General features: G+C 45.4%; 1 protein-coding gene across 3 annotated transcripts in view; it reads left to right on the forward strand.

Moving 5' to 3' along the window:
* The first annotated feature begins 17,927 nt into the window (after positions 1–17,927).
* LOC126210111 (uncharacterized) overlaps positions 17,928–20,098 on the forward strand; it is a 136,153-nt gene continuing 133,982 nt past the window's right edge. The window contains exon 1 of one of the 3 annotated variants that reach the window (XM_049939253.1): positions 17,928–18,030. The gene's annotated coding sequence lies outside the window, so the exon portion shown is untranslated. The remainder of the gene's footprint in view (positions 18,031–20,098) is intronic. The other 2 variants (XM_049939254.1, XM_049939255.1) reach the window with 2 other exon arrangements.

The following is a 20,098-nucleotide window of genomic DNA, read 5'->3' on the forward strand; positions in this document are numbered from 1 at the left end:
ATCCCACATGCAGATAAAACATGGGTGCTTTGTGTATCCACTTTGTTGTCCAAGCAAGAAGTTCACCATTTTCAAATCAACACAAATCAACCACTGGTGCTGCATATACTGAATTTTCTGCAGAACCATCTTGATGTTAGCATATGCTTCACAAAGTTTTGTTGAGTGGGCAATTGGAATAGATGCGTAACGATTGCCATTGTGTAGGAGAACACATTTTAAACTTCTAGTGGAACTGTCTATGAAGAGACGCCAGTCCTCTGGTCTATATTCCGGCAGCCCCAATTCAAGTAAAAGTCCAGGTATATTGCTGCAATACACTATAACCTCTTCTTGGTTGAAGTATGGAAGAAGGTTTTCTTCTCTCGTCTGGTAAGCTGTTATTTTAACACTTGGATGAAGACAGTTCTTTTCCTTAAGCCTGGGTGCTAAGAGTTCTGATGCTTGCTTTGAAAGATTGAGTTCTCATATCAAGTCACTGAGCTCCTTCTGGTCGAACTGCTGGGGTTGTGTCTCACGTCCTTCGTATTCCGAACCACTACTTGTACATTCCTCGCCGTGCACATCGTCATCTGATGATATTAGCGTGGGTAATGTTGTGAAGGTTGGTACAGGAACATCGTTGCTGTGCACCACCGGTCTTCTTGCTGACTCCAAATCGGGATATTCCCACTTTCGTTTTTTGAATCTATTAAAACCTTTCACATTAACAATGCAAAAATAGCAATCATCTGTATGGTTCTTCTGCTCTCGCCGTACCATAGGCACTCCGAAGTTTAAGCTTTTCCTTTTTCGTTTTGTCCACTGCCGTAAGCACTCCACACAGCATTTACAAACTTTATGGGGTGCCCACGCCTTGTCTTGATCTCCAAGTTTAATTCCGAAATATGCCAGATACGCTTCCTTCACAAAAGGAGTGATATTCTTCCTGTTCTTTTGAAGAACGTATTCACCACAAATGTAGCAGAACTCATCTGGATGGTTCACGCAAAGACGGCGTGAAGAACTCATGTTTTCCTAAAACAAAATTGCACAAATACTACATATTATGCAGATCTTTCTTGTATTTGCATGTCAATCACATCCAACAAACATCATTAATTGTTTTGTGTGAAATGAATACTCACCGCTTATTTGCTACGTCACGATGAAAAGGTTCTATCTCCTTGAAGCTGCACTGCACATGTGTGTGACTTTCGACCATCGCCATTTTTCTTGTTTACACTGAACGCTACCTATCGGCTGTTGCGGGGATTACCTCGGCCAACAAATGAATGTCGAGTACCGCCGAATTCAAATCTGCACAACCCTCAATATCTTCAACACACGCACCGCACAACAGGACTTAACACATGCTGACAGTGTGATGTTTGCATGATGTAATCCTCAACCACACAGATGCACTCCCTGAGCACAATTGTTTAATAAAGATAGTACAATATCACTAATTAAAAAACAGGTAGCAAATACATTACACCATATATGGATCCTGCAGTCGATATTACCCACATGAAACTCTCATTTCCACAAATAACCTATATCTCAAAAACCAGAGCCAATTTGGAAAAAGTACAAATATACTCGGAATGAGTATCATAACAATATCCCATTTTCGTTCAAACTTCCCTGGCAACGAAAAAAAAAAATTTATTTTGTAGAGCTGTGTTATCATAGAGTCTCTCAGATAACGTCTTTGCCACTTAGCTTTCTCACAGTCGATTCAGTACATTACATATTTATTACACTACAGTGTCCATCCGCATGCGTGGCAACAGTTTGCTCACAACCTCGGGCAGATAACACTCTCGCCGCGCTACAAGCACAGGTTTACGAGCTCAACGCGCAAGTAGCTGCATTACGGACCCAGACTACCACCTGCAGATCTCGTCGCCACCGTTCACCTGGTAAGCCAGCCGCTCACCTTCGTCAGCAAGAATCTTGGTATCACCGACGGTACGGTTCCGAGGCGCGCAAGTGTAAACTGCCGCGTGAACGGGGAAACTCAGCACGGAGTCAGTGATGACCGCCATTGGCTCTCCAGACGGCAGCCGTCGGCTGTTTGTAACGGAACGTAGCACGAAGTTACAGTATTTGGTGCGGGCGCTGACGTGTCAGTCTATCCATCTGCCTGGCTGCCACGTCGCAAATGTGAGGGCTGCCACCTTTTCGCGACCAGTGGTTCCACAGTAACAACGTATGGTCGTGTCACATTAGTTTTGAACTTGGGCCTGCGGAGCAAATTTGAATTTATATGAAGATGGTATCTGTTCTTCCGGACAAGCTGTGCATCGATGCCCCTGCCCATTATACTCATTACTCGCGGCTTTTTGCCGATTCCCGTAAGAGTTCGGGCACTGTCTGTGCATCCGCCGGTCAAATGGCCGGTGAACTATATATATATATATATATATATATATATATATATATATATATATATATATATATATGAAACTTCCTGGCAGATTAAAGCTGTGTGCCGGACCGAGACTCGAACTCGGGACCCTTGCCTTACTCGGGCAAGTGCTCTACCATTGGTAGAGTTTTAATCGGCCAGGAAGTTTCATACCAGCGCACACTCCGCTGCAGAGTGAAAATCTCATTCTGGAAACATCCCCCAGGCTGTGGCTAAGCCATGTCTCCGCAATATCCTTTCTTCCAGGAGTGCTAGTTCTGCAAGGTTCGCAGAAGAGCTTCTGTAAAGTTTGGAAGGTAGGAGACGAGGTACTCGCAGAAGTTTGCTGTGAGGACGGGGCGCGAGTCGTGCTTGGGTAGCTCAGTTGGTAGAGCACTTGCCCGCGAAAGGCAAAGGTCCCGAGTTCGAGTCTCGGTCGGGCACACAGTTTTAATCTACCAGGAAGTTTCATATCAGCGCACACTCCGCTGCAGAGTGAAAATCTCATTCTGGATATATGGACATGTCTGAAAGAACAGGTACCATCGGTGACCATGCAGCTCGTTAGAATGAAATTACAATGAAATGAATACCCCTAGTTACATACAGGCGTTGATACATATCAACGGGGACAGGTGAAAATATGTGTCCCGATCGGGACTCGAACCCGAGATCTCCTGTTTACATGGCAGGCCCTCTATCCATCTGAGCCACCGAGGACACAGCGGAATACGGTGACCATGCAGCTAGTTAGAATGAAATTACAATGAAACGAATACCTCTAGCTGCATACATGCTTTGATATACCTAAAGAGCGTGCCAGAGATAAGTCCCTGCAGTCGCACTATCCTCTGTGTCCTTAGTGGCGCAGCTGGATAGTGTGTCTGCCATTTAAGCAGGAGATCCCGGGTTCGAGTCCCGGTCGGGGCACACATTTTCAACTGTTCCCGTTCTTCTGTGGGGATGCACAGGCAGTGCCCGAACTCTCACGGGAATCGGCAAAAAGCCGCGAGTATGGAGTATAATGGGCAGGGACACTATGAATATAGTGTGGGACAATAAGTTGGGATTGTGGGTCTCATGGGGGGGGGGGGGGGGGGGCGTGCCAGAGATACGCCCCTGCAGTCGCACTATCCTCTGTGTCCTTAGTGGCTCAGATCGATAGAGCGTCTGCCACTTAAGCAGGAGATCCCGGGGTCGAGTTCCAGTCGGGGCACAAATTTTCAACTGTCCCTGTTGACTTATATCAACGCCTGTATGCAGCTAGGGGTATTCATTTCATTGCAAATTTGAATGGAAATCTGTTGTAGCAGATGTCACGCACCCCATACTTGGAGCGGATTTTGTATCATTTTATGGACTCCTGCCTGACCTCCGTCCCCGACGGCTTCTTGACATTACTACCAACCTAGCAAGCCAAGGTTGAGTGCGTTGTGTGGAGGACACAGTAGTAGAGTGGTTACTGGTGATTCTCCATTTACACAGCTCCTCAGACAGTTCCCAGAGATCACATGCTGCCCGCATCTCGTGGTCGTGCGGTAGCGTTCTCGCTTCCCACGCCCGGGTTCCCGGGTTGGATTCCCGGCGGGGTCAGGGATTTTCTCTGCCTCGTGATGGCTGGGTGTTGTGTGATGTCCTTAGGTTAGTTAGGTTTAAGTAGTTCTAAGTTCTAGGGGACTTATGACCACAGCAGTTGAGTCCCATAGTGCTCAGAGCCATTTGAACCATTTTTTGAGATCACATGCCAGACTTCCACACCAGCACCTGTGCAGCACTCGACAGTGCGCTATATTTTGACCAGTGGCGTAGCGCGGTTGTAAAGGTTGGGGAGACTGTGCAGTTCTTATAGGGAGACAAAATGGTACAATAAACAATAATTAAAACAAATGAAACAAAACGCATCAAATAAGACAACTACTACTACTACTACTACTACTACTACCTCTACCACCTCCACTAATAATAATAATAATCATAATAACTAACTTGTTCAAGAAACGATGACAAATTTGTAGAACCTCAGCCGCAAGAGAAGAAGCACTTATATTTTCTTGTACACAAGTGCAATGCGCCTGTCTTTTCTTTCCACGTATAAGTCTATAACTCGGTCTGCAAAGATCTGATCACTGGATAACTCCAGGTAGTGTCTTTTTCTATGGCTAACGTGGCCAAAAACGATAGCCGGATGTTGGACATTGAATTCCTTAAATAGTTCTCCACTCGATGTGCATTTTCAACTTCTCGCGGCGTAATGAATAATTCTTCACTCGTTTAAGAGCACTCATGCTTCGTTAATTGCTTGCTGTAGTTGCGCGTAGGGTCAAATCAAACGCAGGAACTTCGAAGTTTCCTCATAAACGGAGTCTAAATCATTGTTGGCAATGTACTTTAAGAGGATTCTTGGAGATAAGTGTTTTTTCTCGTCAGCGTTTATGTTACACAGTTCATTTTCAAGTTGTTCTTGTTTGAAAAAACTTTGGGAATTCTTTTTGATAGTTTGGGAAACACTTGTCGTCCAAAAGTTCAACAAACTGAATTTGGGGAAACCTTCTTTCCATCTGAACAATTTGCAAATCCAGTATCTCGTAAGTTAGTCCCCTGAGAGATGTCTTTTGACTGTCACACAATGATAAGTTGCCATTCAAACACAAGCTGCATTTAATGCATTCATCAACGAATGTTTCCGTTCTTAATTGTCGTAAGTTTCTCAAAACAGTTCTTATTTCGTCGTGGCAAGCAGTTATACGGACAGATTTTGACTGAAGAACATTAAAGAGATGATCAACATAAAGCAAGCATCCTCGGCGGAAGCAAAGCAAGTAGACAAACGTAGGATCATCCATCCGTCGTTTCATTCCCACAGCACAGCTCAAACATTCTGGGTCTCACTGAGAGTCTGTATCATCAAATATATAATTAAAAACACTATATAGCCCTGAGAAATGACTAGATGTTCTTGAAACTGCCCTGGAACGAAAGTTCCAGCGAGTGTTGCTTGCAGGTGGCAGTTTAAATCCTTTCTCAGTTAGCAGTACAGTTCGTTTTGATGATTTCCTGAAAAACGTATGGAATGCAGTAAGATCACTTACAAACATGCGTATAATCTGTTATTAACTGCATTCGCAGTCAGCCAAACATACGTTTGGTACCAGGCCGTCTGAAAAGTGCGTTTTTGTTTGGCTTCACTTAAAACTACACTGAGTATAGGAGTAGGTCGTTTGTCCTTCAATTCGCACTTTTTTTCGTACGTTAATGTAGAAAAAGGCGTTTTTAATAAAAATTCTATAAGGTGTTCAGTTGCTGGCTCACTCATGTTGGCGAGACAACGAAAATATGCACTAAAATCACACAAGAATGACTATGAACACAAACGGCGTGGCTGTTCACTTCCGTGTTAAAAGCCAGCATAGAAGCGCCAGAGACTAGTCTCGATACCTGCTAGCAAGTGCAGCGCACCGGCCTTCGTGGAAGAGGGGAAGTGGAGGGGAGCCGAGAATGCCACTAAAGCGCAGGCGCACACAGCCAGGTAAGGGAAGAGAGGTAGGGACTGGGAGCAGTCGTGAGTCGAGTCTCAAGCAGGCAGATACAGCAATACTCAGGGTGCGGCGGCGCGGGCTACAAAACTGATGTCTTCGCACATTTAGTGCTCTTAGTAGAAAGTTGTTTATATTTTTGTTATGAATTACTATTGCATCTTTTTTAAGTCTCAAAGTCTCCCCTCACGCTACGCCACTGATTTTGACTACACCTGGGCCACCACTACATGCTCGACAGCGCCGCTTGACACCCCAGAAACTAAAGATAGTTAAACAGGAATTGTCGTACATGGTAGCACAAGGAATCCGCTGACTATCGAGCAGTACTTGGTCATCTCATCTACACATGGTAGCAAAGAGGAATAACGGATGGCGTCCATGCGGTGACTACAGACATCTCGGTAATTTCCAAGAATGATTGCCTATCGAAGTTGGAGGGCTGCAAACGATACATATCGAACGTGGATAGTAAATCGATTACGGAAGTCTCGTGGCGCGCGTTACGAGTATGTTTCAAGTTGTCACTACAGAAACGACAAAAGAAAAGCGTTAGAGAAGCACTTGAAAATTCAAAGGAGACGACTTACCTTACTCGTGGTCGGTGTTATCGTCTTGTGACTATCCACGTGATGTATAAGCTGCAGGGGCAATTCCTTTTTTCCCATACCCAGGGTAAACTCTGCCAATATCGTGCAGGAATATCGGCAGAGTGTCGTGTGCGTCGACTTTCCCCTGCAAACGCAAGTTGTGAAAGTAGCGGCACTGGAACAAATACAGTTCGTCCCTCTGTCCTGGACGGCATTCTCTTTTTATGGTAGACTTGACAGACTTCCACAGCCGTTCTATATTCTGGGTATGGACACTGGCGTCACCTGAAGAGACAAACTCCACAGAGTGGTTCACAAATTCGTGCTCGAACCCTTCAGCTTTGAGAGTCTGGTACGACTGAAACCCGTCTGTGGTGACTTTTGTTCCAGGCAGTATGAAGTGTTTTATGAGACCCACTAAAGTCACCTTGACTCGGGACAATACCCTCACAACAACACACTTGCATGACTCCCTTTCTATCCCACCAAAAACCCAAATATGATCTACTTCACTTTTAGAAGGTCGTCCTCTCTGATTCTTTCGTCTAGCAATATGAGATTCATCTACTTCTACTATTTTATTTGGTCCACCAACTGGAACACTGTCATTTGTCATTATCACGTAGCACACTTCTCGGCAAAACCCGAAGTAGTCACACACGGTATTTGGCGATAACTCAGTTTATGATGCTGTGGCTTGCAAAGTGTAATCTCGAATCCAGCACGACACAAGAATTACGCTCGTCTTAATCGATAATTTGGATGATTCAAACCACGTATTTTTCCTGATGCTGGTTCGCTTTCCGCAAAGTCCGCAATGAAATTGAAACGGAATCTCAGTGTCCACACTCCTATTACGGAGTTGTCCGCCCCCGGTAGCTGAGTGGTCAGCGTGACAAGACTGTCAATCCTAAGGGCCCGGGTTCGATTCCCGGCTGGGTCGGAGATTTTCTCCGCTCAGGGTCTGGGTGTTGTGTTGTCCTAATCATCATCATTTCATCCCCATCGACGCGCAGGTCGCCGAAGTGGCGTCAACTCAAAAAGACCTGCACCAGGCGAACGGTCTACCCGACGGGAGGCCCTAGCCACACGACATTTAATTTCATTACGGAGTTTCACAGTCATCGCAGCACCACAGTCAACACAGTCCCTGCTTTCCTCGTCCGGTCCGGCAGAAGTCCACATTTACGGAAAAACGTCAAACATTTGTCTATGCTGGAAATGCATGGGATTAGAGTTTTCCATGTGAGGCAATCCGCAGAAGAAACTTGAGAAGCAGCATACATTACACTCGTTATCAAGAGAAAGCGTGTCGATTTCCCAATGGAATCACCAAAAATTACAGCGGGAATGTAATATACATGAACTGAAGAAACAACGCAAAACTGATTAAAATAACGATCACAAATAATTTATCATTACAAGCACCACTAGACTTCCATAATCGATTTACTATCGCACGTTCGGTATGTATCGTTTGGAGCCCTCCAACTTCGATAGGCAATCATTCTTGGAAATTACCGACATCTTAGTGCCAGAACCATTCCAGATCGTTATCCAGACCCGCATATCGAAGATTTTACATTGAGTGCCCACGGTAAGCGAATCTTTTCTACGTTGGACTTAGTTCGTGCGTTTTACCAGATACCTGTGGCACCTGACAACGTGGCTAGGACTGCCGTCTGCACGCCGTTCGGACTCTTTGAATTTACCCCAATGCCTTTTGGACTTTGTAATGCTGCCCAAAACGTTTCAACGGTTGGTAATTTCCAAGAATGATTGTCTGTCGAAGTCGCTGGGTCCAAACGATACATACCGAACGTGCGATCGTAAATCGATCATGAAACTCTGGTGGCGGACGTTATGAGTGTGTTTGCGGTGGTCACTACAGCAATGACAAAAGAAGAGCGTTACAAAAATACTTGCAATTGCAAAGGAGACGACTTACCTTACTCTTCGACGGTGTTGTCGTTATGTTAAAGTCCATTACGGTGGTCTGGATGGATAACTTGGAAGAGTCGAACCATGTACTCTTCCTGATACTCGTTCGTTTTCCGCACTGTCCGCAATGAAACTGTAACGGTATTTCAGCATCGAAACTGCTCTTAGGAAGTTTTACACACTTCGCGCCACCAGAGTCTACACAGTCCCATCTTCCCTCGTCTGGTAGTACTCCATATTTGCGACAATTGTCAAACAATTTTCTATGCTGGATAAGTATGGAATTAGTTTTTTCCATGTGAGAGAATCCGCCGAAGAAACATCAAGAACACCAGACATCCCACTCAACTAACGACATAAATCGTCTGTGTTTCCCTAGGAACTCACAATTAACTCTCGGAGGTATGTACACTCCTGGAAATGGAAAAAAGAACACATTGACACCGGTGTGTCAGACCCACCATACTTGCTCCGGACACTGCGAGAGGGCTGTACAAGCAATGATCACACGCACGGCACAGCGGACACACCAGGAACCGCGGTGTTGGCCGTCGAATGGCGCTAGCTGCGCAGCATTTGTGCACCGCCGCCGTCAGTGTCAGCCAGTTTGCCGTGGCATACGGAGCTCCATCGCAGTCTTTAACACTGGTAGCATGCCGCGGCAGCGTGGACGTGAACCGTATGTGCAGTTGACGGACTTTGAGCGAGAGCGTATAGTGGGCATGCGGGAGGCCGGGTGGACGTACCGCCGAATTGCTCAACACGTGGGGCGTGAGGTCTCCACAGTACATCGATGTTGTCGCCAGTGGTCGGCGGAAGGTGCACGTGCCCGTCGACCTGGGACCGGACCGCAGCGACGCACGGATGCACGCCAAGACCGTAGGATCCTACGCAGTGCCGTAGGGGACCGCACCGCCACTTCCCAGCAAATTAGGGACACTGTTGCTCCTGGGGTATCGGCGAGGACCATTCGCAACCGTCTCCATGAAGCTGGGCTACGGTCCCGCACACCGTTAGGCCGTCTTCCGCTCACGCCCCAACATCGTGCAGCCCGCCTCCAGTGGTGTCGCGACAGGCGTGAATGGAGGGACGAATGGAGACGTGTCGTCTTCAGCGATGAGAGTCGCTTCTGCCTTGGTGCCAATGATGGTCGTATGCGTGTTTGGCGCCGTGCAGGTGAGCGCCACAATCAGGACTGCATACGACCGAGGCACACAGGGCCAACACCCGGCATCATGGTGTGGGGAGCGATCTCCTACACTGGCCGTACACCACTGGTGATCGTCGAGGGGAGACTGAATAGTGCACGGTACATCCAAACCGTCATCGAACCCATCGTTCTACCATTCGTAGACCGGCAAGGGAACTTGCTGTTCCAACAGGACAATGCACGTCCGCATGTATCCCGTGCCACCCAACGTGCTCTAGAAGGTGTAAGTCAACTACCCTGGCCAGCAAGATCTCCGGATCTGTCCCCCATTGAGCATGTTTGGGACTGGATGAAGCGTCGTCTCACGCGGTCTGCACGTCCAGCACGAACGCTGGTCCAACTGAGGCGCCAGGTGGAAATGGCATGGCAAGCCGTTCCACAGGACTACATCCAGCATCTCTACGATCGTCTCCATGGGAGAATAGCAGCCTGCATTGCTGCGAAAGGTGGATATACACTGTACTAGTGCCGACATTGTGCATGCTCTGTTGCCTGTGTCTATGTGCCTGTGGTTCTGTCAGTGTGATCATGTGATGTATCTGACCCCAGGAATGTGTCGATAAAGTTTCCCCTTCCTGGGACAATGAATTCACGGTGTTCTTATTTCAATTTCCAGGAGTGTAATTTAGAGCAACTACGGGAACAACGGGAAACAGGTAAAAATGACGATCACAAATAATCGATCACAACGCTTGCATTATCGCTTTACCATCGCACGTTCGATATGTATCATTTGGACCCAGCGACTTCGATATGCAATCGTTCTTGGACATTATCCCTATCTCACTTACGACTGATTGTGAGCGTGGGGAGTTGATCTGCTATTCTGTTATTCTGCGCAACCGATTAATCTGAGATGTACCCTTTACCCTGTGGTTCCTGCAAGATGCAATTTTCCCCCCCACACTACTACAGAAGTCAGACAGACGCTCCTAACGTTCTAAAGAGAAATGCCTGAAAAACTTTCAGGAATAAATATCTTCTGGAGTCGTCCGCTGTATGGAAATGACACAAAAATGCACAAAATTTCTTACGTATCTAGTGGGATATGTGGGTACTGGAGTAGAGGTAGTTTAAGAAAAACATGAAACTAACGAAAATTATTATTTATTTTGCAAAAATTCTGAGAAATCTCAATGGCACTTTTAGTTATGAATTGAACAAGTTATATCCTGGTTCTTTTCGGCATGTGAAGTTACCTCTCAAGGATAGGATTCGCTAATGAAATTTCTATACAAGGTTTAAGATTGTTATTGACTTGGCAGAATGGCTGAGAGGCACGCCTACTCAACTTGAATAGTTATCCTTTAGAATGTTGCTAGGTACGGTCGAGGCTGTTGCGTGTGAAATGCAGTGAAGTGTACTGTTGTGGAGGAAATATGGGGCTCCCAATAGCTGTAGCGCACAATACCGTAAGCTGCGATGAATGCTGTCTGCGTCGCTGGCTGCTGACAAATAAGATAACTCTAGTTCTATCTGGATTGACATTCGACAATCAAACTCTCCCTACGCCTTGATGATGTCAAGGATTCCTATTCACCCCTAGTCTAACTATTGGTGTGGTACACCAGTCAGATAACCAGTCCACCGCGATGCCACTCAAAAATTCGCTCGCATGCGTTTAACTATAACTCTGTCCGTTCACACCGCACAATAAGTGTGTCGGCCAACACAGTGAACAATGCTTAATCGCAAGGACTCAATATAGAGTCACACTTCGATTCGCTCTCGACAGAGGTGCTCTCCCAGTGAAGTACTGAGGAGAGACTTTTTCCTTGCTCCAAGAGTGACAATGGAACGGTACCTCTCCACAACAGACGTGAAGCGGTATATCTTTCGGTCTCTTCCATTACTCCTTCAGCTCAAGGCGTCAGAAATATCGTCTGCCAATCAGCATTGCTCTTCTAAAACGGGAGAATGACTTTTCGTTTAAGGCAACCAATCCGGAAATCTGTAGTATCGGCGTTTGGCGTTTGCTGTCTCCCTGTGAAAATCTCTGAAACTGCGTGCTATTTGTAAAGAATGCGTAGGCTGGACGCTCCCACACAATGTAGTGGAATTTGCTTTTAAGCCGAACATGGGGTTGTACCCCCTTTTCACTCGGGCCCATGCTGTCCGCTACACGGGTGGCCCAGGTTGAATAGTCCGCTGAAGGGATCGGCCTCCCAGTGTGTGGTCTGCCTCTCTCGAACTAAAAGCTCCTGTGACCATCGTGTATGGAATGTATGTGTGTACGCCAGCCTCGAGTATTTCAACCCCGGTGCGCACTTGTTATTTGCATACTGTTTACATGAATTCGTAGAACATTGACTTTATCTTATCGAGTTCGAGTTCGAATGAAGCGTCTTGATGTGCAGAATATGATTGTGAGGGCGGAATGTGTAAGCAATGAAGGTCAGCAGACCACGACGTCTTACAAGATCTTCACTTGTTTACGTGCACATGGCCTGCTCATCAACCCGTGGAAGTGCATTTTTGGAGCAGCTGAAGTACAGTTCCTAGGCTACACAATCAACGCTCAAGGCATACGGCCACCACAGGAGAAAGTGGACGCCATACTGAATTTTCCCTAGCCTACGACGGTTAAAGAATTACGTAGATTTCTTGGCATAACCAATTTTTACTGTCGATTCGTTCGCAATCGTGCCTTCCTAGCTGCACAACTGAATAAATTCTTGCATGGTTCACCGAAGCCGAAAGACAAGCTCCCGTGGGGCAGTGAGGCCTAGTTGGCATTTAACAAGCTGAAGACTGCCATCGCAGAAGCAGCTATATTCTTAGCGCACCCACTTCAAATGGTTCAAATCGCTTTGAGCACTATGGGACTTAATTTCTGAGGTTATCAGTGTGGTGTCACCGCCAGACACCACACTTGCTAGGTGGTAGCTTAAATCGGCCGCGGTCCATTAGTACATGTCGGACCCGCGTGTCGCCACTGTCAGGATCGCAGACCGAGCGCCACCACAAGGCAGGTCTCGAGAGACGGACTAGCACTCGCCCCAGTTGTACGACGACGTTGCTAGCGACTACACTGACGAAGCCTTTCTCTCATTTGCCGAGAGACAGTTAGAATAGCCTTCAGCTAAGTCCATGGCTATGACCTAGCAAGGCGCCATTTGTACCATTGCATGTATCTCAAGATAGTCTCACTTGTATCATCAAGAATGCTGTATACCAAAGGACGATATAAAAGTTAAGTGTTCTAGTAGCTACGTTCTTTTCTTTATCACATTCATTACGAATCCTGTTCCAGACTTAACGCCAGACGGCGTGAGTTGACGCGTGCCCTTTCGGCTACCCGTCTCTGTGGACTGGCTGCCTTAACAGTCCACTACAATCAGTCCCCTAGAACTTAGAACTACTTAAACCTAACTAACCTGAGGACATCACACACGTCCATGCCCGAGGCAGGATTCGAACCTGCGACCGTAGCGGTCGCGCGGTTCCAGACTGTAGCGCCTAGAACCGCTCGGCGTACCCACTTCCGCAGGCGCCTCTTGCCCTGAGGGTCGAGGCATCTGCAACTGCAGCCGGTGCTGCACTGCAACAGCAAAGAGTCGGGCACTGGCAGCCCTAGTATTTTTCATTAAAAAGCTATCGCCATCTCAACAGAATTGGTCGACATATGATCGCGAACTGTGTGCTGCATATGCTGCTATTAAGAAATTTCGTCACATGTTGGAAGGCCAACAGTTTACTCTCATCACAGACCATAAGCCAGTAACATATGCTTTCCGCCAGCGTCCTGAGAAGGCATCGCCACGTCAGCTGCGACACCTTGACTAAATCGGACAGTTCACCATCAATATTCTCCATCTTGAAGGAGAACTAAATGTGCCAGCTGATGCACTCTCCAGGATTGGAGCAACCACTGAAACAGTTGATTTTGAAGCCTTTTGTGACTATTGACTTTCGTCAACAGAACGCCTCTTTACGTAACTTGTCGCACCCTGGAATACGAGCCACTACCAACATGCTGAAGCGAAATTTTGTCTGGCCACACGTGGACAAAGATTGCAAGAAATACGAGGCGTGTTTTTTAAGTAAGTACCGTTTTGAAATTAAAAAAAGACGTGCTAAGATATCTCAATAATTTTGCTTTTACATGAAAGCCTGTACCTTAATCTACGCACTGACGCCATTGCAGTCTGATTCTTCCTTGTTTACGCTCTTTACTGAGTGTTTAAGATGCCTCCGATAATCGTGAGTACCGCCGACTGCGAAGTACGGGCTGTTATAAGATTTCTTGGTGCTAAAGGCCTAAAAGCGATCGATATTCATCGTGAGATCTGTGCAGTTTTCGGAGAAAACATTATGAGTGATGGAATGGTAAGAAAGTGGGTGAAAGCATTTAAATATGGCCGCACAAAAATGCACGATGAACAACGGAGTGGGCGTCCTTCGGTCGTTAATGAAAGTTTAGTGCAGGAAGTGGACAATAAGGTGAGAGAAAACAGACGCTTTACGATTTCCTCCTTGCGGGATGACTTTCCTAACGTTTCTCGTAGTGTTTTGTATGGCATCGTGACCGAGCACTCGAATTACCGAAAATTGTGCGCACGTTGGGTACCGAAAATGTTGACGGATGTGCACAAAACCAAACGTTTAGACAGTGCATTGACTTTCCTTGAGCGGTACCACAACGACGGTGATGATTTCTTAAGCCAAATTGTTACGGGCGATGAAACGTGGGTGGCCAATGTCACACCAGAATCAAAGCAACAGTCCATGGAAGTTGAGCAAGGGCATCGTTTTGCTGCAAGACAATGCCCGTCCGCATGTGGCGAATCACACCAGATCTCATCACATCTTTTCGATGGGAAACTCTAGATCATCCTCCGTACAGCCCCGATCTTGCGCCCAGTGACTACCATCTGTTCCTGCACTTGAAGAAACACCTGGGCGGTCAACGTCTTCAAGACGATAACGAAGTCAAAACAGTGGTGATGCAGTGGTTAACAAGTCAGGCGGCAGACTTCTATGAGTAGGGTATTCAAAAACTGGTACAACGTTATGACAAGTGCCTCAATACTGACGGAAATTATGTAGAAAAGTAGATTAAGGTACAGGCTTTCATGTAAAAATAATATTATTGATATATCTTAGTACGTCTTTTTTTAAATTTCAAAACGGTACTTACTTAAAAAAACACGCCTCGTATGTGCGACAATGTGTGGCATGTCAACGGAATAAAGTTAGCCGGCACGTTGGGAAACCTCTTGGCACATTTCTTCCTCCAAATCGGAGATTTGATCACGTCCACCTAGACCTAGTAGGACCTCTCTCACCATCGGAAAGATACAGCTACTGCCTTACAGCCATCGATTGTTTTACACGCTGGCCCGAGGTGTTTCTGACCGCCGACATCACCGCCGAAACTGCTTCAGGGGATGGATCGTCCGTTTCGGATTGCCGTTAGGAATCACAACAGACCAAGGAAGACAGTTTGAGTCGTATTGGTTCAAAGCACTCTCTATCCTACTGTATACAAGGCACATTAGAACTACAGCTTACCAACTGTCAGCGAATGTTTTTGGATGTGAGGTCCGCCAGTTATGCAAAACACCGTTTTTCTCAGTACCCAAACATGTTTCGGCACCACTGTGCCATCATCAGTGGGTTTTGCTTCAAACAACAGATCATTTCTTTATGTAAATACCTTTACATTTGGTGTGCATGAACTTTCTGGATCACTTTTATGTTAATTACCACAGGTAGGTCATCCGCAACCAAACGATGTTGGCTCAAATGGTTCAAATGGCTCTGAGCGCTATGGGACTTAACATCTGAGGTCATCAATCCCCTAGAACTTAGAACTACTTAAAACCGAGCGAGGTGGCGCAGTGGTTAGCACACTGGACTCGCATTCGGGAGGACGAGGAGGACGACGGTTCAATCCCGCGTCCGGCCATCCTGATTTAGGTTTTCCGTGATTTCCCTAAATCGCTCCAGGCAAATGCCGGGATGGTTCCTTTGAAAGGGCACGGCCTACTTCCTTCCCTAATCCGATCAGACCGATGACCTTGCTGTTTGGTCTCTTCCCCCAAACAACCCCCAACCCAACAACTACTTAAACCTAACTAACCTAAGGACATCACACACATCCATGCCGGAGGCAGGATTCTAACCTGCGTCCGTAGCGATCACGCGGTTCCAGACTGAAGCGCCTAGAACCGCACGGCCACACCGGCCGGCCCAAACAATGTTGATGAGAAAGTTTTTTGCTGGGAGTTAACCTATCTTCTAAAATGTAATTTAGTTTTTCGCGCCTGTTTCCGTATTTACTTACGTTTTCGTGTGGCAAGCGCTTCCATTCTGCACATCATGCTGAGATGCTGTGATGCATACGTAACTATAACAAGTATTTTCCGCAAAGAACGTAGTAAAACACTTTCTCACTACACTTTTTCACTCTCTCCCCTATACGAAACATGCTCTTCTTTGAACTTTCTCGACGTACTCCGTTAATCCTACCTGGTAAGGATCCCAGATCGCGTAGCAGTAATCCAAAAGAGGACGGACAAGCGTACTGTAGGCAGTATCTTAAGTAGATCTTTTGCATTTTCTAAGTTTTACCCAATAAAGCCCAGCCTTTGGTTTGCGTTCCCTCTTCCAGGAGAGGTGTGTGATCTCTTGTATACAGAAAAAAACACTTAAAATGGCCTAAAAGCCTCGAGCTAATAAAATAAATACAGCAGTAGTGGGAAAATGCAACATTCTTTTAACGTATTTTGATGTCTGTCGCTCTGACTTCCGAGCGACGATTTATAGCGGGACCCATACTATGTTATTCCTCAGTGAAACAGTTTTGGAAAAAAGCGTTTAGTATTTCGGATTTTTCTCTCTGTCACCGTTTCGATGCCATTACAGTCACGGAGAGTCTGGACAAATGACTTCGATGTGTTTGTACGTTTAACGTAAGACTAAAAATTCTCAGGATTTTCTGCCGAGTCGGTAGATATAATATTACTTTGTAATCCGTTGAATGCTCCACGAATTTTGTAGAATCCTAGGCATTTGCGAGACTCTCGGTTTCGTGCTAGTTTATTCTCCGAAAGTTAACTGAGGAGTTTGGAAATTGGTATACGCAGCGGGAATTAGCTGCCCCTGCCACTGACGTTATATGCAACCCGCAATGCTATAGCTGGCCTTCAAAACCATACTAGAGATATTAATATTCTGTAGCTCGCTACGCGCAAACTATTAATCCTATAGGAAGAATGTGCAGAACCTTTTTGTACTGGGATACGTTTTCCCTGCAGGCCACGGTTTTCGAGTTATTAAAGAAAAAGTACAAAAAGGCCTTCAAACGTTTCTAGTAAGTTTTTCGTGGCACTCCTTCCTACCACTATTCAGCAATTCCCGACTACACGAACATTCCCGATATTTACCTTTTTTTACCATTACTGACTAGGCTATTACACCAGAAGCACAGCCTGTTATTTCGTTAATGTTATTGGTTTAACCATGCCCTTGAGGGTAATGAGCGAAAAACGACTTTTGTAAACGTTACGCTAAAACTAAATATGCTCACAATTCCATCCAAACTTAACTCTTACAAACACAGTGGCCTCGTATTCAGAAGGCCTGACGAACACAACGATGTAATTGTTTATTTTTTGCTGTTAAAATTCGCAAAGTTACTTTGCAAAATTTACACAGACGTCAATTTTACTATTTGTAATTGCTCGACTAAGCCGGTGGGGTAATACGGCCTGGTAGCGGAGACTAAAAAAGGTCGAATGAGGGAAATAATTCGTGCAGTCGCAAACATTTGTGGAGTGGTAGGAGGAAGTGCTTTGAACAACAAACATACTAGAACTGCGGACCGGTGGCGGCTGAGTTTGATCACTTTTGTAAGTATTTCTTGAATAACTCGAAAACTGCGGTTTCTAGCGGAAACGTACCGCAATACAAAATTTGAACTACATTAAGTTTCTTACAGTTTGCACTAAGCTAGCGAGAGACTATGGAAATATGCGACGTCATTTATGAAGGTGAGTTATAACGTTGCGGGCTGCATAAAACGACAGCGATAGGGCCAGCTGAATCACGCTGTCTGTAAAAATTAAAGTGTTACTAAACTGTGCTGTGTGTGTGCGTGCCTTTGCTTCATGGAGAGACCTAGTTGTAACGAGCAGTTCAGCGATGACGTCACGGTTAGCGCGAAATGCACGAGGATATTTTCCTTGATTCGCGGAACGCCGTAGATCTCCCAGCGCTTGCTTGGCAGTAGTTCCCAAAGCTGCCGCGTGGCGCCACGGAGCTCCTGTATATACAGGCTCTAGACGCCGGTCAGTCTGCCTCAAACAGTAGCGTGGATCGGTCGCTTCTTAATCGTGTGTGGCTGTTGTTACTCACGAGGTGAGTTTTTTCATGTCGCTGGCTGTGTTTTCTGACTGTATACTGCACATCTTGGTTTATATTTGTCTTGTGGTGTTGAGTGTAGTTTGCAACTAGATACCTGATCTTATTATTGTTGTTGTTTTGGGGTTCAGTCCGAAGACCAGTTTGATGCCGCTCTCCGTGTTGCTCTCACCTGTGCGAGCCTCATGTCCAAATTGGAGATCCATTGATGTTTCAAAATGTGTCCTGCTAACTGATCCCTTCTTTTGGTCAAATTGTGACACAAATTTGTTTTCTCCCCAATTTTAATCAGTACTTCCTCATTAGTTTCATGGTCGATCCATCCAATCGTCAGCATTCTTCTGCAGCACCACGTTTCTCTTCTTGTCTAAGATGTTTATCATCCATGTTTCACTTCCAATAATGGCTACACCCCATACAAATACTTCCAGAAAAGATTCCCTAATGCTTAAATCTATAATCTATGTTAACAAATGCTTTTCTTGCCACTGCGGGTCTACATTTCATATCCTACTTCGAACATCAGTTACTTTGCTGTCCAAATAGCAAAACTCATCTACTACTTTAAGTGTCTGGTTTCCTAATCTGAATTCCTTAGCATCGCCAGATTTAAATCGACTACATTCCATTATCCTTGTTTTGCTTTTGTTGATTTTCATCTTCTATCCTTCTTTCAAGATACAGTCCATTTCGCTCAACTGCTATTCAAAGTCCTTTGCTGTCTCTGACGGAATTACACTGTCATGGGCAAATCTCAGTGTTTATTTCTTCTCCCTGAACTTTTAATTCCTTCTTCAATTTTTTTTTTTTTTTTTGGGTTCCTTTACTGCTTGTTCAATGTACATATTGAATAACATCGGGGATATGTTACAACACTAGTCCACTCCCTTTTCAACCACTGCCTCCCTTTCATGCACTCAGACTCTAATGACTGCTGTTTACAAGTTGTAAATTGCCTTTCGCTCCCTCTATTTTACTGCTGCTACCTTCATAATTTCAAAGAGAGTACTCCAGTCAACTTTGTCAAAACCTTTCTCTAAGTCTACAAATGCTATAAATGTAGGTTTGCCTTTCCTTAACCTGCTTCTGCCTTAATTTAGGTTTGCTATAATTTTTGTCTTGTATGTTAGATAACAAATCTGAACATTTCTCTCAAACTGATTAAAAATGGACGTAATTTGGGAAGCAGAAACCTAGACGCTTCTCTTAAGCTTGAAAAAAGTGAATTAATTAATGAAAATATTTTGTCGGCTTTGTTATTACTACTGTGTGCAGCTATGTCAAAATAAAACGGACCTTTGAAAGGTCGTCGCATGATTTCACAATTAATGTTGAGCTTGTTCTGCCCAAAGTCACGTTTTTTGCCGATTCGGAATCATTAAAAAGCTTGGAGCGTAATCTACAGGTACAATCCACTGGTTTCAAAGACATAGTATGTTTAAACTTTACGACTGCACATTGCTAATTCCGCTGCTGTTACTAATTTGCCCTGTTTAACTTAAGCTGAAACAGAATAACTGTCCGTTTTTCTGAAGTGCTTGCGAGTACACGTTTGATTTACCCTTTACGCTGGCTAAATAATTCTGAATATCTGCTCTTCCTCCATGTGCAGTGGAAACAACACAGATTCTGCTTCTCGGTCACTTCTCCCTCGTTTTACGAAGAACGACTTTTCTTGGAATTAACAAGGATTTTTGCCGAGGAGCTTAAAACTTTTTGTACTGTTTTTATTTTACCCTCCAGCACACAGCTTTTGTACTAGACTTGGCCACTGTTTCTATGTTTCGATACAGTGTATCGATACGTGGAACTGTTTCAGTGTTTCGGAACGGCTGTGGTTCACTGTTTCGAAACAGCGGTGTTTCATTCCGCCCTTGTCTCGATCTCAAGCCAGACACAGAAACTGTATCGTTGTTTCAAAATAAGGCTGTTTCAGTCCACCTGTGCTTGGAACGGACTGATTGTATCGAAACAGTGATGTTTCATTCCGCTCTGTGTCGGACGAGATTCGGGCTCGGCACAGGTACTGAAACACAGCATAACACTTCGTGAAACACTTTCAAGA

The sequence above is a fragment of the Schistocerca nitens genome, chromosome 10 (genome assembly GCF_023898315.1).
Source record: "Schistocerca nitens isolate TAMUIC-IGC-003100 chromosome 10, iqSchNite1.1, whole genome shotgun sequence".
Lineage (NCBI taxonomy): Eukaryota > Metazoa > Arthropoda > Insecta > Orthoptera > Acrididae > Schistocerca > Schistocerca nitens.